Raw genomic sequence first — 25,476 nt, forward strand, 5'->3', positions numbered from 1 at the left:
ATCACGGAAGTTGAAATCGAAGAACTGAAACACAGAACCTGAGAGACTGGAATTTACGTGTGGTGGGTCATTATTATAAGGGATTCCCTGATGTGGAGTAAAGCTCCTGAAGCCACGACAGGTATCAAGTAAAATCGATATTTTAAAAGTTAGATTTTCAATTTTACATTATGGTAACTATATGACTTAATAAAATAATATTTAAAACCCACTACTTTTTATTGGCCATGCAAATTAGTTAAATATGTGCCTCAGATTCTTTAAAATGTAATGAAAAAAGATTAACTTATTTTTTCTCCCTGAAAGTATGGATGTTACTTAACAAGCATTGTTAAGGAATCAGTTGCGAACTAGAATAATTTAACTTCTTTTTTCTGGCACTGAACTGCCCTTTAAAAATGATGATTGGTAAGTTAGGATTTTTATTCATATGAGCTTGCCCTTTGCAATGGCTGTCTATCAATATTATTTGTCAATTTTTTATATAATGAAATGATCTTGGCATTTCTCTAGCACATCAAATAACAATGATTGTCAAAATGTGATAGCTACTTTTACATAGGTATTTTTTAAAATAAAAAAAACTATTTGCTGGAATAATCATCATTAGCAACAATAATGGGGGGAACAGAAAGCAGAAGAAGAAATGATTTCAAAACAGTAAATAAAAAGGCAATAACGATGTTCTGAAGGTGGCCTGAGAAAATGAGATGTAGTGTATGAAAAGTTAGGGAAGATGTGTAGGATGGTAACCTGGGTCCTGGAGCGTTCTGTAAATACTTGTACATTCTCATAAGCATATTTTTCAGAAACTCTCTAAGGTTCGTGTGTCAACAATTAATATTTGGGGTTTATAAGTGAAAATACTTCATATGTTTGCTGCAATTTCATTGACTGTGAATCATTAGAAGAGCTTTCAGATACCAAGGATCTCTGGCTACACTGGTTTACAGATGACACTTTTATTTTTCTGTATGTAGCTTTTAAAATAGCCACCTAGGTTTTCTCTCCTTCTTATTTAGTGGATATTAAAGAAGGATATACAGAGATTTCCAGCTAATGCTTTTATAATGACCTTCACTTACCTGAAAGCAACAAGAATACGAGACATATACATATACAAATTTTGTCTTTAGTTGTGTGCAGAACAATATTTGGCTAATTTATTAAATTAGTTATTATGGCTATTTTAGAACAAATAAATCTATATTTTCTAACTGACGACTCTTTTGAGAAAAACATGGTTTCGAGGAGTCAATCAAATAGGACGACTTTAATCAAAATCCTATATTATTAACACTTTTGTTATGGCCTGATTGGTAGTCTAATCTTGTCCAATTTGATTTCTGATACTGAGTATATAATCGCTAGAAATTAGGGCCTCGGCACACATTTAGAATACCTCAAATAAAGTATTTATTAGATACTTAAGTATAACTTAAATGTTCGTGTTTTTCCTTCTACAAACTAAAAATATCTTAGCTCATAATAAATTGAAAAATAACTCATATAACCAAGAATGATATTTGGAATTGTCACAGTAATAGGATGTCATAGATAATGACATGATATTCAATATAATTTAAATGGTGAAACATGCAATGTTCAAAAGACCTAAAGGCTTTTATTACGGAATAAATTCCTTGTGGCAGATGCTTTGGAAGTAACAGATCTGATTTGGTGGACTGTTGTTTCAATAACTAGCTGGTATCTATTTTTGGAAGTAAGTGACAAAGTGACAAGTTTAACTACAGCGACTTACTTAGGACTGCTACCCACTTGGACCCTGGGGAGTACTGTTCGCTTTACCCAAACAGATGTTTCAATTGACTGGAACAGGATAATGAAGTATGCACATGCTAAATACCTGTGAGGTTCAAACAAGTACTGATTACTAGACTCCAATTAAATAAATGAGCCAATCACAAAAGACATCACGTGTATAGATTTTAGCCTAGGAAATAAGTTCCAATTAGTTTAAACAGTGAAATCTTCAATTATGGTTTCCCTTTAAAAAATCAACCAGAAGAAATAGTCTTAATGTATAGTAATAATTCTTGGTACCCTAATTTCACATGACTGATAAAATCAACCATCTTTCCAGGCAAAGAGAATGCATTATTTTTCTGGGGAAAACTGGAGAATTACGGTATCAATGGGCAACAGACTAGCGCAGACCAGAAGGATAACTTGGGAATAAGTCACTTTGAACCACATTGGTTTGGTTCCCTGGAGTGAGATTTTTATCAGCACTGACGTGCCTCTGTCTCATGTCTTGCTCTCTGGTTTCGTCGTTTCTTACACTTAATACCGTAACACATGGCGGCCTGGTCCTGCACATCCAGCCAACGGCATGTGCAGCCAGCTGCTTTCTGCATTCCAGCTTCTTCATGTGCATCTGAGTGGGGAATGCAGGCGCTTAGTGGAGGAGGGTTATCTTTGATCAGCGGCAAAGGGAGAGGAGATTCTTCATTCTTGACTACAAGTCCAATGCTTTCCTTTCTAATTTATCTTTTATAGAACTGATATTTTGGTTCCTGCTTTTTCTTCTCGTAATTGTTTAGAATCTGGAAGGGAAGAGAAATGTGCAATTGACAGTAGTCTCCAAAAAGTAACAAAAAGTCACCCACGTAGCAGAAAGGGCGGGAAAGATTGAAGCAGAAAGATAATAGCTCAGTAACCAACAGACTCAACTTAAAATTCCTTCCCTCCGGCTAGGACCTCAGCTTCCTCTCCTTTGCTCTGAATGCATATGTCGTTCCCAAGTGTCCCAAGTAGAACACTAGCTCTGCTTGCCCTCACTTGATTCTGCAGTTTCCATATCTATTTAAGTAAAAGCAGAGAAAGCAGCAATCATTTTTAAACGCCCAGTTTTGGCAATTATAAATAAAGCTGCTACAAAACAGTTGTGCGCAGGTTTCTATCTATTTGCAAGTTTTCAGTTCGTTTGGGTAAATAACTTGGAGCATGATTGCTGGATCACATAGTAAGACTATGATTAGCTTTGTGAAACGAAGATGTAGCTGAGTTACTTGCTCTGAGAGGAGTGTTTCATGGGGAAGTGAAATTTTACTGAGGGTGGGAAAGTAAATCTATGATTATGATATATGCTTTGTCCTTAAGATAGCTCTTCTTTTGGCCAGAGGACTAATTTAATTCTAGCTTACTAGTTTGCATTATTTATTGATTATTGAAACTCAACTGTTGCTCTCTCCTTTGAAATTAAAAATGAAAAAGATGATTTGACTGTCCCAACCCATATTCTGTCACCATTCTAAGCCCCTACGCAAGATTTCTGTTAATTTCCAGGAGCTTTCCATTTTCAGAATGAATTCTGCTTCTGAGTTTCCTGACATCTGAACTACTCATTTCACTTGCGTCTCACAGTGCCTGGCTGTCATTCTCCCTCTGTTCTTACATGAACATGGACGTCAATCTCTTTATAAGGTTCCCTACAAACACACAGGGGCACACACATACATACAGACACATGAAAAAGAACTTCACACATAGCACTTGTGGGAAAAGCGAATTTCACTAAAGGTTTGAGGAAAACAGTGGTTTCCTGTCTTGGAGTTTTTCATCCCCTTTTCCTCCCAAGACTGATAAAAACCCAGTTTTGGCTCTTCGTTAACCCCCACCTTTGGGTTCCTTCACAGATACTCAAAGCACTTTGTTATGCTGAACAAGTTAGTCCTCTAAATCACACGTGGCATGACTCCAGGCATAATTTTACGTTTCCCAAGGCTCCACACCTTTGCTAAAACAATGGGCTGTTTACGCCCATTCTTCCCTCTCTGTAGCATGCAAAAGCCGGCAGAAGCTCTGACAGCTCACTTTTCTCTATTCTCTCATCCCTGTCACACTCTGAATTAGAGGCAGTAGTGCAGTGATTTATTTTCCCTTTAATGTGAAATAGGTTATCCCTTCAGAGTGATAATTAGTTTGATTTTTAAATAATATTTTCTCTTATTATCTAAACATCTGAAGAATTTTCCAAATGGCTTTCCATAATTACAGCTAAACTATTTCATCATTGTTTATAAACTTTACCGTAGGTGAAAGTTATTTCAAAATACGTTCCGTTCAGTTCAGCCGGGGGGTGTAATGTGTTGCATTAATGTAGTATTAATGGCTCTTGTTCTGAGAATGACACATTCTCCCTTTCTGAGACTCACCACACACAGACACACACTCCACAAGAAAGTTCAGAGGGCTTTCAAACTACTTTAAAAAAAGAAGAATATTCATGTGATTTTTTCATTAAAATTATCAATTAGTGTCCTCACTTTTCTTTAGTATGTCTACTAACAACTACGCTGACATACACATATCTCTGATGGGGATTTTGCAGAGGAGAACTTGCCTACAAAAGGAGAAGGAACTTGTTGGTCATCATATGAGTGTGAAGATACAAAAAAAACAGAAAATGAGTGTCTTATGTGGAAAAGAGGATGCACTGGGCTGCTTAGCTTTATTTTACCTTAGCCATAATTTACCTTTATCCTGTTGGTCTGCCACCTCACTAGCTTCATCTTGTTCCATGTTTTATTTTCTTTGTGGTACTTCTTCCTTTCCTCCAGTATGTTGTTAACTCCTACCACAGGATCTTTGCACATGCTGATCTTTTTCCTGGACAATTCAATTACCACCTATTCCAACACTTCACCCCACATTTCCAATGACTCACTTTTACTTGTTTTTCAATCTCAGTTTAATTAAATCTTACTCAGAGATATATTCCTTACTTTCTATCTAAATTAGGTATTTCTACCACGTTGTATTTCCTTTTTAGAAAATCTTATTCATTTTCTTCATATCATTTGGTATAATTCTATTTATTAATTTATTAATATAAATTATAAAATACTCATGGCAAAATTATTATTAAACTTTTTAAAATTGAGGTACAGTTGATTTACAATGCTGTGTTGATTTCTGGTGTACAGCATAGTTATTCAGCTAAACATATATATTCTTTTTTCATATTCTCTCCTATTATGGTCTTGTTGTTTATTTATTTTATATATAGTAGTTTGTATCTGCTAATCTCAAACTCCTAATTTATTCTTCCCCACCCTTTTCCCTTTGGTAACTGTAAGTTTGTATGTCCGTGAGTCTCCTTCTGTTTTGTAAATAAGTTCATTTGTGTCATTTTTTTAGATTTCAGATATAAATGATTTTATATATTTGTCTTTCCCTGTCTGACTGACTTCATTTTGTGTGATTATCTCCAGGTCCACCCATGCTGTTGCAAAGGGCATAATTTCATTCTCTCTCTATGGCAGAGTTATTTATTAAGGTTTTGACTTACTTATTTCATGCTGACTTCTCCCTGTGCACTAAGATCCGTGAAGGTAGAGACCATGATCACCATTGTAGCCCCAGGTCCTGCCACATCAATTGTCTGTGTAGACAGTTACTGAATAAATGAACACCGATGGCAAAGAACAAGGAAACAGGCTACAAATAATAATATGCGCTGTGCAGGGCTTATGCAATACATTATATCTGCATAAGGTAGAATAAGCCTTCTTAAGCAATACATTGTATTTATCCAGAGGGATTTGACTTCAGTGAAGTACACATGCAAGAGAAGGCTTGCTAAAGGAGAGACAGTTGCTCATGATTTTGGAAAATATCAAATTTGGGCTTACTTTTGGCTGCAGGGTTCACTCTACTCCTGCATCCCTGTCAGAATGTGCCCTGCGGGTCCTGTCCTGGCTGTGCACGTTCTTAAAGACACTCTCTCCCATGGCGTTCATTCAAGCCCTTCCACAGTTGTGGCTGGTAATGGCCATCTCTGCTGGGAGACAGGTCCTGAGCAATGGTAGCATTCCTCAGAACGTGAATCTTGAGGAGACTGAATATTGTCAAGGAATGTTATAAGGAAGAAAGTCTCCAGGTAAAAGAAAGATGTTAACTTACTTTAAATGGAGTTGTTACTCAGAAACAATTACTTTACACAGAGCATTAAAGTACCAACCGAGGCTTTGCCGTATTGATTTTGTGTCATCGTGTCTCGTTAGCATTTTTAATGGAACGCTTGTAATCTGACAGTGCTATAAACATTATTTTTAAGGAAGATGATGAGAATATGCACAGTTCTAAAGATCCTTCTGGTGTTGTTATGCTTACTTGATGCAATAACAACTAAGTTATTCTCATTTAGAATGCATTGATTTTCTGTCTTTGGGGAACTCTAATTACCTTCAAGATAAGAGACAGGCAGACTGACTTCCACACTGAATGCACACCTCTTCACAGTTTATGCTGCTTTCAAATGCCACCTTCCTAAACCAATATCTTCATTTTAACTCTGGGGAATTTAAATTAAACACATCAAGCCGTTGTAAATGTAATTAATTACTCCAACAAAGCTATCACATTTTGAAGTTTGGGGGATGAGTTACTCTGAAAAAAGGAATTTATTGGAAATATATCGAATAAAAGGGAGGGTCTCTGAAATTTGATTTTCTTTTCATATCTTTCCAGAGGTAATTTTTAAAACCCCCCTTTCAGTGACACAAAAAGGCGTCTCGTTCATAAACCCCCTGACTTCATTACGTAACTAACTTTTCTAACCTGTTTGCCTAGTAAGTTTTTAACTCTTCAATTCCAAAATCCTCCTCCCAACACACATGTTAACGGAGATATTCACATGCTGGAAGAGCTCTGTGAAACTTCCATCTTGTGATCTCAACTTCCCTTCCCTCTCTGACTTACTACTTTTAAACCAACTCCTTGGCCTCATTAAACTTTCATTTCCTCAGTCCCTGTCTGCTCCCCCCATCCATTAGCTGCTTCTGGATTTATTTGCTTTCCTCACTTGTCTAGATGCCAGTCGATCTTGACAGTAACTACTTCAAGAACCCCTGTACCATCTCCTCTCACTCTCCCTCCAGCTTTATGTGATTATAATTTGAAAACTGCAGCCTGTCTCCACTCTCAGGTTTTCTAACAGCACTTGAGAAAATGAAGAACTTCTCATCTTTCTCTGTAGGTTCATCCTAGCTCAACTCAGTTGCCACTTACTTGTCTTCTGTTGAATCTTCATAATATTTCTACAATTTATTTTCCAAAATTATGCTCTTTGTGGTCGGTTAACTCTAATTTTCCTATCTTCCCCTTTGGTAGATTATTTTGACTCTTTGATCCACAGAATTCAGAGACCTGTGAGGGAAAGTACTTTACCTCCTCAAAGTAATTCCATTTCCCTACACTCTCCCCACTTCGCTCTTTGCATCAGAAAGAAGAGTATGCTGGCCCCCTTCTTAGGACTTATCTGTTCAATGTTCTTCCTTTACATCATTTCTTATCTCCTCTGAAACTTGCTTATTTGATTCTACTGTCCCTCTTGAACACTGAATACTTCTCCCCTGCTTCCTTCCTTGTACACATAAACCGAATTTCTCAAATGCCTTATATTTTCAAAAAGAGTAAGAAATTCAAAATCCTCCCTTGACCTCCCAGTCATGTCAAGGTCTTCTCTCCCTGTTTTAACCATTTTTCTTGAAGATACCATATTGCTATATCAGCTTGTTTATCCAATCTAATCACTTATCTTTCAGTTGGTGAGTTTAATCCATTTTATTTATTATAATATCCATCATATGAGAAATTATTTCTGCTCTCTTATTTTATACCTTTTAAATGTTATTTATTTATTTATTTATTTATTTATTTATTTATTTATTTATTTACTGATTTTTGTTTTAATCTTTTCTGCTTTCCTTCAGATAAAATCTTCCCAGAAAGACAGATACTCTAGTTAATATGCTCTCATGTTCTTTTGATTATCTCTTTTGTCTGCTTTTTCTTTTGCTTGACAACTTTTTTTAAGCCACAATGACCTTCCCCCTCAAACTGATCACAATTAGCTCATCTATCTCTTACAGCATTCCCTTAACATGTTTTGTGTGGGATTATATCCTCCAAAAATATTATCAGTGTGCGTTCTTAGAGGACACACTTCCTTGTAATGTAGGCTTTTTGGAGTCTCTATTGCTGTCGAACAGCGTGCAGTCAAGCTGTACGTAATTTCTCTGTGAGCAGTCTCGTCTTTCTATGAGCTTTCAGAAATTATCTTCCTTTAATATTTTTAAATTTAAAATAAATGTGTGAGTTTCTCCACATTCCCCTCGCCCCATTTCATACTCTAAGAACTTTTTCAATCTGAGATTTTTGTTTTTCTTGAATTCTGTAAGCTGCAAATGCATAATTTATTTTTCTCTTGGAGCCCAGAGTCACGGCTTGATTTAATCATAACCTGTATTCAGCGTGCAGCATGCTCATTTGTCTATGTGTGGTCTTCCTTTTTATTTATATATTTAATACTTTAATGAGCAACTACGAAGGTAGAATCCATCCAAATATTTCAAATATTTCTAAATAACTTACAGCCCACAGACGCTCTTCTGGCTTACATCATCTGAACCCCATCTGCCTCCTCTCCCCAAGCCAGGTAACCAATACTTAAAATGTTGTATTTATCATCTACATTCCTTTATGTTTTTATATATACCAGAAAAAATAATTTCTCAAAATCATTTCCATAATAATATATAATCATACATGTTATTTATTTTTCTTGTAGTTTATGAATTTTGACATCTTTTAAATATTCCAGTTTGTGACTATAACACAAATTATTTTATTCATCCTGTTGATGAGTGTTTGGATTGTTTCCACTTATTTGTTACTATGAACAGTGGTGCCTAGAATATTTATCTATTCTAAGTCTTGGGATTTAAATTTTTACAATCAATGCTTATAAAATGAACATTTCAAGGACTTGATCTGCATGCTCCCCAATTATTACTGATGATGTGACATATGTCTTTTTTATATTTATTGGTCACATATATCTACTCTTCTGTGAAATGCCTATTCATGTTTTGCCCACTTTTCTGTTTGTTTAAAAAAAAAATCTTTTCACATTGCTTTTTTCACCTTAAGGTCACTTTCGATGGGTAAAAGTTCTTAATTTTAGCACAGCAAAATTTATTAGTTATTATTTTGTGGTTGGCACGTCTGTGCCTTGTTTTAAAAAATCATTCCTTATCACAAATTAAGAAATACATTAATATACTTTCTTCTAAAATTAAAAAATTTATGCCTTTGTACTAGGAGCTACTAATCCATTTAGAGTTGATTTTTGTGATGATGTGAACGAGAGATTTATTCTCTTTTTCTTTCCTACGTGGGTAACTATAAATTCAAGCCCAGTTGTTCAATAATCCCACCTCTGAACTGTACCTCACTACATCCCCTCTGTTACCTGATAAAATTGCACAGAGACACGATATGCGTCTGTTTCAGTTGTCAGTTTGTCTATCCCTGTGCCAGTAACACAAGCTTTTAAGAACCATAGCTTTATGATAAGTTTCTGTATTTTGTAGGGCAGACCCTTTCTCTTCCTATTTCCTCCTCATCCTTCTTCGCAACAGTCTTGGCTAAGTTCAGCACCTTGATCTTTAATATCAATTGATTAATTCCTATGAATAAACCTACTAGAACTTTAATATGTTTTAAAATTTAATAAGTAAACTTGGGGGAAGTGGCATCTTTCAACAATGCTCTCCTCCTCTGTAAACGTGGGCTGCCTTTCCATGTACTTAATGTCCTTCAGTAAAGAATTTCAGGATGTCCTTAAGCTGTAAAGGATTCTGAATATTTCAGTCAATTGGATAGAACACAACCACTTGGAAAACGCTGACCCCCACGATAAAATTGCAAACAGCCAAAAGTTGAGCTCAAAACGTCAGGAAACTTTAAAGTAGTACTTAAAGGACAAAAGCAAACATCCATTGTTGGATGCTTACGAGCACAGCTCATTTTTTTTTTTTTTTCAGGGAAGTCTGTTTGGGGAACATAAATAAAGATTTTAAAATAGCTCTCATCTATCCCCTGAAAAGCAGAAAGGTTGCCGCATGGAAAATTAACATATACAGATGTGTGTAGGGACTCTTTAACCCATGGAACTCACATAAAGCTATTTTTGATACAGAAATATAATCCTGGAGTCCCAGAAACAGCCCCAGATGCAGCACTGTGCCACTTACCATTATCATAGACAATTACCGAAGTGCATTACTCCCCATCACCTTCTGCACCAGAACGTTTACCAGACCTCACAAATAGCAAAACTGACGGAACTGAAATTATCCTTCTGTTCCTCTCCTAACCTTGATTTGGAACAATTAGACAGTCTACCTATAGGCAGGAAAAAAAGGAAATGATTAGATTTGGATTGTAAAGCTGCTCAGTAACTTTCTGGTTGGAAGTTACTAAGTTTTCCTTAATGGAACCAGCCCAGAAAAATCAATAATTTAAGCGATGGATTCCATAATTTCCCCAAATGTGTAGGGATGTTTTGTAAACAGTAGTAAAACCGTATTCCCCCTTTATGCACAGAGAATAAAATTTCAGCCATCTAATCAATACCTCCATAGATGAGGTACCAGTTTACTTCCATGAAATACATCTTCCTAAACTTCCACCTGTAAATCCTACCCAACCTTCCAGGCACAACTCAATGCAGTATTACACTTCCCTAGCCAACACCAACAGCAAAGAAATGTGATTTATTTTCTCCCCTGTCCCCCTGCCATCATATACCTATTTATGACATCTGTGACATTTTACTTGTTCCTATAATAATTTTTGGATTGTCTCATTACACTCATCTATTGTTAGAGGCAGAGAAACTCTTGGTAATATTTTTAATGGCAATTTCATAGACTCAACCAATGAAGTGTTGACTCTGTCTCATAGTATAACACTCAATAAATATTTCGTCAGCCGGTTAAATACTAGGATACCATGAGAGAGCAATCAGTTGGTTTTCTCAAGTGACCAAATGTGATGATTTGCATACCTACATGTAGCACTTCAGTCACTAGAATGTGAACCACTGACACTGATGGGAAAGAAGCCAGGATTATCACTGACTGCCGGGGCACAGCGGGAACTGGATGTCGCTGGAACCAGCTCAGTCTAGTTATGCTGACTTCATGGTGCCTCTTAGAAGAGTGGCAGGCAGCCACCCAGCCCTAATTCTCACGGCAAAGAGGGCAATACTTTAACTAAACCTTAAAATGTTTTTGTATTGTGAGACTTTATCGATAGCATTGTGGTGTTTTTGTCCAAATGTGGAAAAAAAAATCTATAAGATAACAATGGAGAACAAATATATAACAAAAGATTAGACCCAGCTGATTGAGGATAGAAGTGGTTCCTTAAAAAATAATTAATTTTCATTACATTTCTTAATAAAAACAAATAAACATTTAGAGGTGATATCCAGAAAATGACATATTGCTGGTGTAGAAAGAATAGGTACTCAGGATATTAAGCCCATTTTTGTAAATCTGATGAATAAAGGCATATGGGAGCCCTAACGGGTTCCCGTAAGATTCCTGCTACTGGTCCTCCTTAAAAATGCATTGGTCACAATTATCATCAATCAAATTTCATGTACACATGTAAATTACAAGTTTGTTCTTTCAACAAAAATGTCTCCTTTGTGCCAGGCACTGTGGTACCAAGTTTTATGAATAAAAGATTAAGAAAATCTCCCATTCATGAACCTCAAATTCAGGTTAACAAGAAAAAGGAACATTCCATAAATATATGCTAAAAAAAAGAAAAAAACCCAGGATTAAATCAGAAACATTCAATTTTTTAGTAGGATAATTCCACAAACATAGTTTTTTCTTTCCTCCTGGCCATTAGATGTGGCCAAATGTATCTCATTATAAACAATTAGTGTCTTTGCTCCATATTTATTGATGGTGTCATGAAATTAAAGGAAATTCAGAGGAGCATGTAAGCAGTTACTTGAATAAATGCACAGTTACTGAAGCTACTTAGCCCTTCACTTAAAAATATACGAGCAACAGATTCATTTTACTTTCCCAGTATCACGTCTGCATCACCCCTTAAATCAGAACACCAAATACAATCCATGAATTAATAGCATAATTTCTCAGATAAATACCATAAAAGAAACTGTCATTACTGATGGTTCAACGTAGTAGGCAACTATTATCAACCTGCCAAAGAGAACTGTGCTTTTTAAAATTGTATTAAAAATTGGTAAAAGGACGAGACTATTTATAACATATTTGAATTAAAAGAACATTTTAATGAAAATAAATCCTTTCAAATGAAGGGCAACACTGTGTTACCGAGGTATGTGGGGAGTTGGCGGGGGGGGGGGGGGGGTGAGGCGCGAGGCGTGATGAGTCAGCGCTTACCATTTCTGTGTGAAGCATCTCCACGAAATGAGACCCCTGGACTGATGGTCACCTGTCGCTGATGCTGCCGTTATAGTAAGTTTGGAATGTCTATGACACATCTTCTCTGGTCAGATTAGGTTTGGTGTCATTTAGTTATATTGTGTACTCTTATTTTGTTTTTACTTTTATCAAATTTCCTGCATCTAGTTATGGGGCTGTTTCCCAACTCCTGTTTTTGTAATTGAGAATAAAGCAGCTCTCTCATTAAATGATTCCCTTCTACTTTGATTCAGATAAAGGGTAGTTTCTTTAAGGTTTATGTAAGTTCTCAAAGGCAAAAAAGTTATTGCTATTTCTAGGAAGATCTTACCTAGGAAATTATTTATTTCCTAACATTGTTCTTCTTTCTATATGAAAGGGACTTGTCAAAGCACCTAGCCCTTCACAGTTCTAGTCATTTATCCACTTAACAGGAGACAGAGGTAAAATAGTGGTGATGTTTGTTTTTGAATGGAATGGGTCCTTTTGGTCTAGAAATAAATTAGTGAGCAGCATGACGAATGGAGTAGGCAATGAGTATAAACTAAGTGGATAAAGGTCACTCCCATCAGCGGAAAATGTGTGAGATTCAAAGCAGGAGAGACCTCCTCACTCTGTCATCTGCTGCCTGGGAGGCCTTTATGCTTCCCTACCTACTTCCTTATGAGCACAGAAATTACACAGAAAAAGCTGTCATTGAATTTGTACTGAAAGGCATTGGAAGGTTTGAGGAAGCAAAACTGAGAGAGTGCTATCTAAGTGGGGTCTACTATGTGTGTTAGATCAGGTGCAGTTCTGGGGACTTATTAAATTCTCAAAGCAAAATTATGAGAGTATTTCTGAAAGAAAAATGTGTAGAAAAGGAGACAAAAAGAACAGATTTTTTAAATGAAATTACAACAAATTTAGTGTGGCTAAAATCAGTGTGTCTGGGTATAGAATATAAGATATATAAGACAGAAAGAAAAAATATGTGAAAATGAAGATACAGAAGTTGAAAGGAGTCAGATCACCTTGGATGAAAAACTTAAGGAATGTTAACATTATTTTTTGGGCAATAAGGATGGTGTTAAAATATTTCACGTTCTTTAATTTAGCACCATCTGTGAAAGGACCTTTTCTTCAGACACAAGAGACCAGTTCTTTCAGATGGGCTAATTTGTTAAAATACATGGCTCCTCCTATCATGAAGTTCTGTAGAGCAAATTACAGAGCAGGCAGTGTACCAGTTCTGAAGGCTGTGACTTCTATTCTTGTTGCTGTGTGTTTCGGGGGGTCTCCTAAGGCGTTCTTGGAAAACACCTAATTGACTTCCAGCCAGAGATGTATTATCTCCATCTTAACTTGATGCCCCTCAGTAATACTGTCCATGGGAAGGGTGGAATACATCTTTGTCTAAAGTATTAGCGGCAACTTTCAGGCACGTCTGACATGGTGGGTGTCCTACCTGCTCCCTGAGGGAATTTCTTGACTTGGCTTCCTGACAACTTCATGCTTCGTCCTGCTCTGACTTTCTTGGCTCCCTGAGTCTCCCTGGCTGGACTGGCTCCCTCTGCCCTACTTCTGAACATTGCAAAGACTCAGGACTCCAGCACATTTCTCTTCTCCTCTCTAAAATCACATCTAGGCGACCGTATCCATTGGTGTCCACCTCTCTCCTGATCTCCAACTCATATATTCAGCTGTTTATTCAGTGTCTACCCCTGCACTTCCAACAGATGCCTTAAACTTAAGAGGCCCAAAATAGAGCTTATTTCCCCACTCCCCCGACCTCCAAATGTGCTCTTCCTGCAGTCTCTCTCAGCCCAGAAGTGAAACTGCTCAGAAAAACTCTTTTGCAGTCATATTTCACAATCTCTGAGATGTTATATGTATTCCATTTGAACACCTATTGTAAATCTAATAATTTCTCTCCGCCTCCACTGTTAACATGCTAGTCTAAGCCACACCATCTGCTGGTAGACTGTTTAAGTAACTTCCTAACCTCGCCTGCTCCCACCTCTGCTCTCCTCTGAGTGGTCTTCCGTGCAGCGTCCTGAGGAATGTTATTAACATATGTAACTGATCATATCTGTCCTTTGCGCCAAAGTCTCTTGAACACACTTAAAATAACCCAGAATTCTTACCACAACCTACAAAGCCCTAGACAATTAGGTTCCCTGGTTCCCTCTCTGGTCCCATTTTTTCCCCTCTTCCCACCTATGTATTCATCTCTGGCAAAACCAGCCTTACTTCTGCTTATCAAAGACATTCATTTCTACCTCAGGGCCTTCGGATTTGCTTCCTTTTGCCTGAAACACTCTTATTACGGATAAGCACATGGCTTATTTCCTCATTTTATTCTCATATCAAATACTCCCTCTAAAGAGAGCCCTTTTCTGTCGATCTATTTAACATAGCCCGTTGTTGCTCTTATTCAGTTGATATTCCTGTATATTACCTATCATTACCCAACACTGTATTATATATTTGACAATTATCTATTGTTCCACAGAATGCAAGCTTCACAGGGAAAATTTGCCTGATTCATCAGGGCACCCTAGCACCTGGAATGTTTCCAGGCATGTAGTAAGTACTTATTATTTGCTGAATGAATTATTAAAGGGAATGGAATTCTAAAACAGCAGTGGAAGTTAGAAGACTGTTTTTAAACCAGTGTGAACTTGGTGTAGTGATGAATAATTAGACCAGCAGAACAAAAGTGAGTGCTCAGAACCGGAACCAAGAATCTGTGGCAGCTCGAATATGTCAAAGGTGCCATCATGGGTCAGTGCAGAAAGGATGTACTATTTAACAAATATTATTAAGTCAATTGGTTAGCCATAGGAAAAATTTTAAAGCTGAATCTCTACCTCTCACCCTATTAAAAAATTCCAGAAAGAGTTCATGAAAACTTAAGACTAATTTAAACATATATAGGGGATATAGAAAATGTCATTATAACCTAAGAGTAAAGGTAGATTTTTTAACAAGATGTAAAGGACAAAATCCATAAAAGAGAAGATTGGCATATTTGACTAGGCTCATAATCTAAAACTTATTTTTACCAAAACAACACCATAAGACATATGACAACCGATTACAGACTGAGAGAAGCTATTTGCAACACATCTAATTGACAGATGATTAGTAATCTAGAATATGAAGAACTTTTATATTCTCTGGGTGTACAGCAGGGGAAAAAATGGGCAACAGACACCAACTAGCAATGTACAGAGGAAACTGGAGTGTCCAATCACTAGAAGATGCTCAGTCACACCAGCAAGCCAGAGAGTAAAAGGAAATAAATGAAAACGTAAGCTACTTCTCTTCTGTTCCCCTACTGCTTTTTCTGGCTTTCGCAGTTGTTCTCGGTGAGAGAGTTAGTCTAACGCAAAGTTCTCTGTCTTCAGTAGAAGTGGGATTTTTCTCTTCTTGATTTTCATCTTTTATTTTCTTCAAGGTAATGGATATACTATATTCAGGATTGGTGGAATAAACATTTTTCTACTCTATTTTCATTCCTAATGACAATAACGCCACACGTAGAAAAAACAATCATTTGTTCCAAAATACAGCTGTCAAACACAACACAATTTGCACTAAGTATATGGCCACGTGCAGGAATTGAAGGGCAGAGAAAGAAGTCATTACTGAAAGAAGGCAACAACATTGGCAGAGACACTGCAGAAAACTCTCAGAGGCATAAAACACGGGCTTGATAAAAAAACAAATCAAAATGAAGTGACAATGAAGAGCTAGAAATGGCCAGAGAGGAAATAATTGATACAAGATAAAAACCAATGTGTACAAGTATGCCTAAAAGGTTTCCATGAGAATGAAACAGATTGAAATAAAATCAACCTTATAGTTTGATTTCTGAAGAAAGGTTGTATTATCTTTCTGAAATGAAGTGCAGCATTGTAGGCAGACTTCAGAGCCACGCTGCATCACAGGAAGAGTGGATACAGAATTATCAGTATTGAGATGCATTCTGGCAAAGCTCCTGTTTTCCAGTAGGAGAATCTTTTGGACACTCTGGCAAACTACTAACATAGGAGAGGGACAAAAACTTCAAGCTAATCTCAGACTCCTTCACCCCAAATGCACTGGTAGGTGAGTGTGATAACAGGTCCATAAAAACTTTAAGGTCTTAAAGTTTACCATAAAAGTAAAGTTTTCAAGTAAAGAAAGAAAGAGAAAAGCACGCTCAAACATGCTAAAATTTTTAAAAAAGTAGCACCTATAAATTCCTCTTACATAATTGAGCAATGATAAAATTCTGCTGAAAAATATTTGAAAATGATGAGTTCAGGCATGGCGACATAGTAGTAAACCTGTCTAAATATATGACTGTGGCCTCACAAATAGCAGGTGTTAAGGTAACAGAAAAAAATGTAAATGTTATAAACCTTAACAAAATGAAAATTACACAGTGAATAATATATCAGGAGGTCAAAGAATAAAGTTGTAGAAGAAAAAACATACACTGTTTCCTTTACCTATTATAAAGAGGAAGCATAGAAGTTTTTAATATATCCTTATATGAGTTTTGCCACAAGAAAATGAAAAACAGAAAATCTAATATAAATTAAGATGATGAATTAAAACAAAATTGCTTATCCCATTATTAACTTACCAGGAGAAATTAATTTAGCAAATAAATACTATCAGATTTTATATATATATATATATGAAAGTCAAGCATAATTATAGAAGATAAATCTAAAACATTTATATTGCAATCCCTAGGTGAAGTACAAACATAACTAGAGATAATAAAGCAAATTTCAAAAATAAACAATAAGAAAGCAGTAATTGCACCATCGATATATGCATAGGTTGAATTTACAGCAACATTTTAAGTAAAAAAGCATACTTTATCATAAAAAAAATCCAAAATCCAGAAAAATACAAGCCTAAACTCTTTGACGTGAGTATTTTTACACCAAACAACATACAATCAAAATCTATAAAGTAAAACCTGCTAGAAACAGAAGCAAAAATAAACAAATCTGTCATAGAAAAATATTTGTATCCTCAACTATTTTTGTTTACTCTTCCCAACCAAGACAGATCAAGTAAACAAAACAGTTGGGGGTACAAATAATACTAGGAATAAATAAAATAAGCTAAATGCACACATTAAACTACATCTGAAGAGAAAAGAAAACACTTTTTCAAGTTCCTATAAAAGATTGACCAGACATTAGGCCCGGAAGGACACTTTCTTAAGTTCCATGTTGTTGAATAAAATGGACCACATTCCCCGACCAAAGTGAAAGAAAACTAAGACAGATATGAAACCGCTCCAAATCCAGCCACATCCATTTCAAAAGAATCCTTGCCTTTCCCCCCTCCACCAATTTGGTCAAAGGAGAGATCAGAAATTAAAAGATTGCTAGGAAACACTGGTGATGAAAATATAGTACTTTCATTTAAGGATTTAATTAAAGTCTGTGTAAATAAGAAACCATAAACAAACAGAAAAGAATAGGAATACATAAGTTAGACATTATCATCTTAAATTAGGAAAAAATAAAAGTAAGGAAACCAAAAGAAACTGAATATTTACAAAGAAATTGATGATCAGGAAAGCTATCAAACTAACCAACACATATAAGCCTGCTTCTTGGAAAAAAAAAAAAAAAAGTAAACAAGTAACATAATCTAGAATAAAGGTGGGGGATCCCAAATGCAAAAAAAAAAAAAAGAAAAATTAGAATGAGAAAGGAAGAAAAAAATGGCAAAACATGAAGTAAAGGAGAACACTTAGCTTAAATCTATATGCATCTTGATTTGTCTTTTTCTAGGAAAATATAAATTAAACAGTGACTCTAGAATGAGTTAAATAAACAGATGAACTTTTGGTTTATAAAATGAGAAAAGTTGTCAAACAGCTGCCCCTTGCCCTCTCCAAATATAAACACTAGGGCATTTTTCTCTGGTGAATAAAGCCTTCAAAAACATACAGTTCCTATATTATTAATATCTGTTCTCAAACTTGCAGGTCACCTAGGGATGTTATCAGAATGCAGATTCTGCTTCACTCAGTCTGGGTAAGAGTGAAGATGCCAGCAAGCTCCCAGGTGATGCTGACACCAATAGTTAAACCACATTTCGAGTTGCAAAGGTTTAAACTGTTTCATAACCTAGAGAAAGGAAGCTTCCAAACACTATTTACCAAGCGTACTCTAAAAGTGATTTTAAAAACTTATATTTATATTTATATAAATGTAAAAACCAACCATAGACCAATTTCTGTTTTATTGATGCCAATGATGCTACGGCAAAATAAAATATTTACAAATAGAATCAAATAGTGTTTATTAAAAGAAACACAAAACACAACCATGCAGAGTGATTTTACAAATGCTTACATGGTACTGGTGTTAGCAAAACTTTGCTATAATTCACCATATCAATACGTCAAATAAAAATAACCAATAATTTCCACAGATGCTCAAAAAACACTTGAAGTTCATGACACATTACTCATTTTTTAAAATTTAAGTAAAGTTAAAAGTATAGATATAAAACTGAACAGTAAAAATAAGAAATATTTCAAAATTAAAATTAGGAAAAAGATAAGGGTTTCCACTGCCACCATGGTTGTTTTATTCTGAATGTAGATGGCAGTGAAATAGGCAAGAAAAGAATGAGATATTTTTGAAAGAGAGAAAAAAAGTATTATTATTTGTAATCAACATAAAACCCAAGAAAATTAATTAGGAACCAGAGGAAATTTAGTTATTATAAAGGCTGTATTTCAAAACAGTGGAGGAAATATTTTCAGTATACTGGCATGGATCCACTTGGAGAGGCATTTGAGGGGAAAAAAAAAAAAAAAAAACTGGATGTTTGCTTTACCCTGTACAAGAACAAATTCTAGTTAGAACAAAGGCTAAATGTAAAATAAAATAATAAAAGCAAACAATAACCATAGTAAACATTCATACAAGTTATAGAAAAACTCATATACATACACACATAAACAATCATAAATGTAGCAAAAGAAAATAGAGACGTAACCTTATATAAGTAATCTTATTAAAACCCAGAGGAGAAGCTTGTTACGGGTACAAGGAGCAGCACCATGAGGGCTAAGTCGGAGGAGTCCGGAGCCAGACTTTGATTCCCACTCTGCTGTTTACTAGCTGTCCGACCTTATGCAAGTTTTTGCCTTTTCCTCTGTGCCTCTTTTTCTCGCCTTTGACAGAGAGTAAGTACTCACAAGACTGTTCTGAAACTCTAAGGATTAAAGTAGTTAATGATGTAAAAGTGCTCAGAATAGAGCTTGGCATACAGCACAGTGTAAATATCTGTTAGCTATTCTTATTTTAATAAATTGTTGATTTTTGATGAAATATTGCTTGAAGAGTTGTGGGGGCAGAGTGGCCAGAGCTTAGCAAACGGGTCAGGGTGATAGATTTGTTTTTCTGGACTGAGGAGTTTCTTGGGATGTAGGAGTTTCAGAGCTAGAGCCCTGAGTCACGCTACCTCACCTGGAAGAGGAGACAAAAGTGATGAGAAAGGCAGTGCTCAGCACCACGGACAGTGTTCTAGGCCGGGGCAGTTTGTGTCATGTCCTGAGTGGACAGATATTTGGAAATAATACCATGCACTTCTGCCTCTTACCAAATCATGAAGTACTGGGGCATGGCAGTGCTGGGAGTGAGATTCCAAACCTAGCTGTGCGATTTCCACATGCTACCACTGCGTCCCCCGATCAAGTGATCAGGCCACCCGTGCCTAGACAGAGAACTATCCTTTTACTTCTGTGTTAGTTGGCCTAAATGCGATCTTGAGAATTATTAAACACACTGTTTTGTTTTTTCTCTCTAACACCATAGTCTCTAAGCTCAAAGAATATCTGAGTAAGAAGCAACTCAATTAACCATCAGTGTTAATCCTTAACAATCTGGTTCTTTTCCAGTCCATGGAGTTTTAAGAGAGCACGTCTTTTTCCAACCATGAACCTCTCACAGTTCCTCAAAGTCTCTCAAAAATTTCTCTTTATCTCTTTGAGGTGTCCCTCCACCAGAGTCCCACAAAGGAAATTTTCTGTTAGATCATTGCAAACACACCATGACAACTTATTGTAGCCAATATTCCATGATGTGTCATCAGATACATGGGGACAGGGAAGATATATGTATATGACAGATATATACCTCTTCTTGACCAAAGTTATCTGAAATTTCCCGTCTCATGGAAATTTCTTTTTTTTTCCCATTAATCAAGGGAGTTTGTGTTATAATTTGCTTTCAATACCAAAAATATACACTGAACTTTGGTGGAGAAAACCAGTTAAAATTTATAAATTTTACCAAAATATTAGAGCCAGAAGGGGGAGGGTCAGGCAGTCATTCCAACTTAAGCTATAGTTTACATCACCTCAGTTATCTCAGGAGGAACATCGCAGTTTTTTTTTGTTTTTTTTTTTTTACCATTCAAAGCTCAAGGTGACTTTAAGCTGCAGGTTAATCTCTAAATCAGATGCTTGAATCTAACATACTCTAAAAAAAATCTATGTACAATGTTTAAAAGAACTGATAAGAAAGTTCATGCTCAGGTGAAGTTGGAAAAGGTCAACAGAATTTTGTTTCAGTTTGCTATTTATATGAATATGCACACAACAAAGGCACTGGAAATGTAATGTTGAGTAAACTCTTATGAGGAAAAGTCCCCAATTTGAAACTATCAGTACTATTGTTCACTATTAATTAAACTGACATCATACTCTTAGATTAATATTTTATTGAAGTAGAGTCAGTTTACAATGTTGTGTTCATTTCTGGTGTACAGCACAGCGATTCAGTTATACATACATATTCCTTTTTGCCTTCTTTTTCATTATAGTTATTACAAGATATTGAATATAGTTCCCTGTGCTATACAGTAGGACATTATTGCTTATCTATTTTATACATAATAGTTAGTATCTGTAAATCCTGAACTTCCAAATTATTCTTAGATTAATTTTAAATGTATTTTCTGACATAATGTACATTGCTACTGATGACCCAGTTGCAGTACTGAATAGCCGCCATGCAAACTCAAAAGAGAGAAAAAACTTCATATTTAAAGACATGAAATTCCTATATGTACGTATATGCATGACTGGGACACTGTGCTGTACACCAGAAACTGACACATTGAAACTGACTGTACTTCGATTTAAAGAAAATTCCTAAACTTCCAGTTACAAAATAAATGAGTCACAGGGATGAGATGTACAGTGTGGAGAATATAGTCAATGATAATGTAATATCCTTGAATGGTGGTGAAGGTGGGCAAAAGGGACGAACTTCCAGTTATAAGATAAATAAGTAATGGGATATAATGTACAACATGATCAATATAATTAATACTGTTGTATGTTACGTGTGACAGTTGTTAAGAGAGTAAGTCCTAAGAGTTCTCAACACAAGGGAAAACATTTTCTTTTTCCTTTTGTATGTATATGAGATAATGAATGTTCACTAAACTTACTGTAGTAATCTTTTCCTGATGTATGTTAAGTCAAATCATTATGCTGTATGCATTAAATTTATACAGGGTTATATGTCAGTTATATCTCACTAAAACTGGGGAAAAAATCCCTCCAAATTCCTCAGTATAGCATAGTAAGATGCCTATAGAGAGAACCATGTGAATTATCATCTTCCTGTAGAAAGTACTTAGTCAGAAATCTCTTAATATAAATTGAATCCCAGCAGCGTATTCACATTGTGCCATTATCAAGGCACACTACAAAGAATAGTCCATGCACAGAAGACACCATATTCCAATTTATATAGCAAATATTAACATCTAATAGCTTGGCATAAAGCTGGTATAGAGCAAACTTCAAACAGTTCTTTTAAAGGGAGCTAACGTGAGAGGAAGAAGTGAAGCAACGAAGTGGACAATTCTCCATCAGACAATTTAACGTGACAACAAGAACTGGTATTTTCTTGCCAAAAAATGCCTGTAAGAAGTTGTAATTGTGGAAGCATGAGAACGTACAGCAATAAGCCGAACAAAATGCTTAAAATTCAAAATGCAATTCACCCCAAAGAGCTTGAGATGGAAAACGAAATCCAACTCAGAATATACATATTTACACGTATCTCTTGTAGAGCATATGTTCCCTTCCAAGCTATGCGAGGATTTACCGCTTGCCATGTCTTCACAGATTAAATATTGTTTAATGCTCCAAGGCACAGTTCGTAGCTACTTTCAAGATTAAAACTGACAAAAAAAAAAAAAAGTTTTAAATACATCCTTGTTATTTGGCACTTTAATGGCTCTAAATCATGTAAAGACAGCCTATTTTATTCCTCTACAATTCAACACAGCAAATGTTAGCATATTGAATGTTAATATGACCAATAGCAAAACATCTAATCCACTTGTATTTCTTTTTTTACCTCCATAAGGTAATATACTGGATACTTTTACAAAGCTGCGAGGGGTATCAAAGTCTTGAATATTCATTTTACTTTGCTTTTTTTTTTTCCTATTTGCAACTGTGTGTTTATGTTTTTTTTTTTTAATCACTTTTTGCTTTTTTCCTAGGAGCCCTTAAAAGAACAAACAGTAATTATTTAATATATAGGGCGCCTCTTGTATAACTTTAATCTTTCCTCTTGTCTCTCAATAGCAGATTTGGAATTTGGGGGTGTCATGCGTGAAGGGTCACTTCTATTGAAGGGGAGAAGAATGTGCAACCCCACTTTGGCATGTGGATTATTTTGAGCTGAAGGTAAACAGGACCCAGCAAATTCAGGAAAAAATTTACCTCTCCCTTCAGCCAATAAGAATTTAAATAGGGGACCTGGTCCAGAAAGAGAGCAACTAGCCAAGATACCATTTTTATCTGGAAGACTCATCAGCGTGGCAGGGCAAACGTCTAATTACCACCCATCTGTTCTCATCTCCCTGTGAGTAACCCTCCTTCCCTTTGAAGCCTCAGGCTCCTACCCCGTTTCTCAGCTTAGGATGGTGCATCCGTCTCAATTGCTTGATTGCCTTTGGGCCTCATATTTTTATGGGCCTCCAGTGTATACGAAATTAAATTTGTTTTTCTCCCGTTAATCTGTCTTATATCAATTAAATTATTAGACCAGCCAAAGAATCTAGGAAGAAAAACTTTTCCACTCTTCCACTATATTAGCAGCAAGTTCCTTAAGGTAAACAACACTGTAAAATCGTAATAAATGTCTGCATTGTGACTACATCACTGTGAGTAGGTCAAACTGTGCTGATTTGTTTATTTTAATTAATTTTACAATTTCACCATTTTTATGTACAAGTTACTCTTGGTTGGCCTACCCAGGCTGGTGTAGACATGGATAGCATATGTTTATACTAAAAATAAAAATCTTAACTCTGGAAAATATATCCATTACTCCAAAAATCAAAATAACTTTTGTGGATGTGTATCATTTAATGGGCTTACATCTAAATATCCAACACAAAACATCCAGTATTTGACAACTTGGGAATGCAAATCTGTTTAATACAGCATCCTATTACTCAGATGTGTAGATACTTCACTGAGATTAAGTATTTTTTGGTAATGGACTCATCTGATTAACAGTGTTCTAGGTTACAATTATTTTGTCATGTTGTGTGTGTTAGAACAGACCCAGAGTTGTTTTCTGAGAGACATGTCCGTCTTATTCTTAGAAACCCTACATTCAGCTCTGGAATCTGAGCAGGTTCTTGAAATTATGACAGAACAGGTCCACCTGCCTCCTACTGAATCTTTCCCTCAGCTCGGCTTCTAGCTGGGTTCAGATTTCTTATCTTAAAATAAAAGTACAAGTACTTACCTCATAGGATTATTTTGTTGATTAAGTAAAATACTTGAAGGCTTGTATGCCAGTATGTGGCATTTGTAAATTCTTCAATATTAGCTATTTTTATTCATGCATCATTTTATTAATACACTATGTTACTATAGCATATTAAAGGCTCTAAGAAGTCCTTAAGGAGAGATACTTGCTTTGCTTACCTTTACCTCAGTATTTCCTGATCTTATTGGATGGAACCTATTAATACTCCAGTGTTTATTTAGGAAATAAGACTTTCGGACAGTTGTTCTGCCTATCTGTCCATGTTGTTTTGTCCCTCTTTGGAGGGGTGTGTGTAAATTGTCATTGGTCCTTATACCACTGGCCAAGTTGAAGCATATTTTATAAAACAATCATGTGAGACCTCTTGTCTTAGGTATTGAGTTCCATGTGGTAACATTGCCCCCTAAATCACCAGTGTCCCCTGTATAGGAAGCCTCTGCAGGAAGTGTTCCTATATCTCAGGACCAGGAAAAGCAACAGTCTTCTTACGATGTGATTTTTAAAAAAAAATTAATTTTGAGTGCACTACAAACTGGAAGCAAAATCATTTAGAGTCTAAATAGCAAAATAATATTTTAATGGTACCTTTAACATCTACACCACTCAGAACCAAAAGAACATTTTATTCCTAGTTTCTAGCAGCGTCTTGGCCAACAGTAAGAAAACGAATACTTTTCTAATGTCTATCACTATATTTATTTCATCTAGATGATTATTTTCATAATTATAATGTAAAGCATCCTGTAAAATTATTTATCTTATTTAAAAACAGCGGATGGTGCTATACACGTGAGGTGGTCCATGAAAATCCATTCTCCACCTCGCCTCTTTCCATCCCCTGACTTCTACCCAAAAGCTTTGATTTTGTTCAGATTTCCCTCCTCCTTTGCACTCAGAGTCCGACCCACCTCTAGTACCAGCAAGTGAATCCTAAATTGTCTAAACTAATCATGGCAATTAATTCTAGACAATGATACGTGAAAGAAAACTTACTGAGGAAACACTTGGAGCAGATTTCTTCATTCTTTAAAAATGAAGATACAGAGCTTCCCTCTTTTAAAGATGGTCATCACTACCATCCCTGGGTGTGATCACTGGAACTGTGGGTCAACCAAGAAGGAACACTAGTAAATGTGGGAACCGGGGGTGGGGAGCGGGGTGGTATAGCAGAGATATGAGAATACACCAAGTCATTAATTTTCTTATCATGTCACGAAATAAACCAACCCTGGAGTTCTCCTTTCCTGTCTTTCTCCGAGCCTCTTGTTAAGTGAGAATCTTATTAAGTAAATTAGTAAATTTTCAAATAAAGTCCAGTTAAGGCTATTTAAATTTTACAGTCAAAGCACCCTAACTGCCATACTCATCTA

At 35.9% G+C, this 25,476-nt stretch overlaps 1 long non-coding RNA gene across 1 annotated transcript; it reads right to left on the reverse strand.

Moving 5' to 3' along the window:
- LOC116667641 lies at positions 1-25,206 on the reverse strand. The gene is made up of 3 exons (XR_004324569.1): positions 25,100-25,206; positions 10,065-10,215; positions 1-2,567 (listed from the first exon to the last, which is right to left on the reverse strand). It is a non-coding gene; the product is annotated as an uncharacterized LOC116667641 (long non-coding RNA).
- Positions 25,207-25,476: the final 270 nt, after the last annotated feature.

Source organism: Camelus ferus, chromosome 12 (assembly GCF_009834535.1).
Source record: "Camelus ferus isolate YT-003-E chromosome 12, BCGSAC_Cfer_1.0, whole genome shotgun sequence".
Taxonomy (NCBI): Eukaryota; Metazoa; Chordata; class Mammalia; order Artiodactyla; family Camelidae; genus Camelus; species Camelus ferus.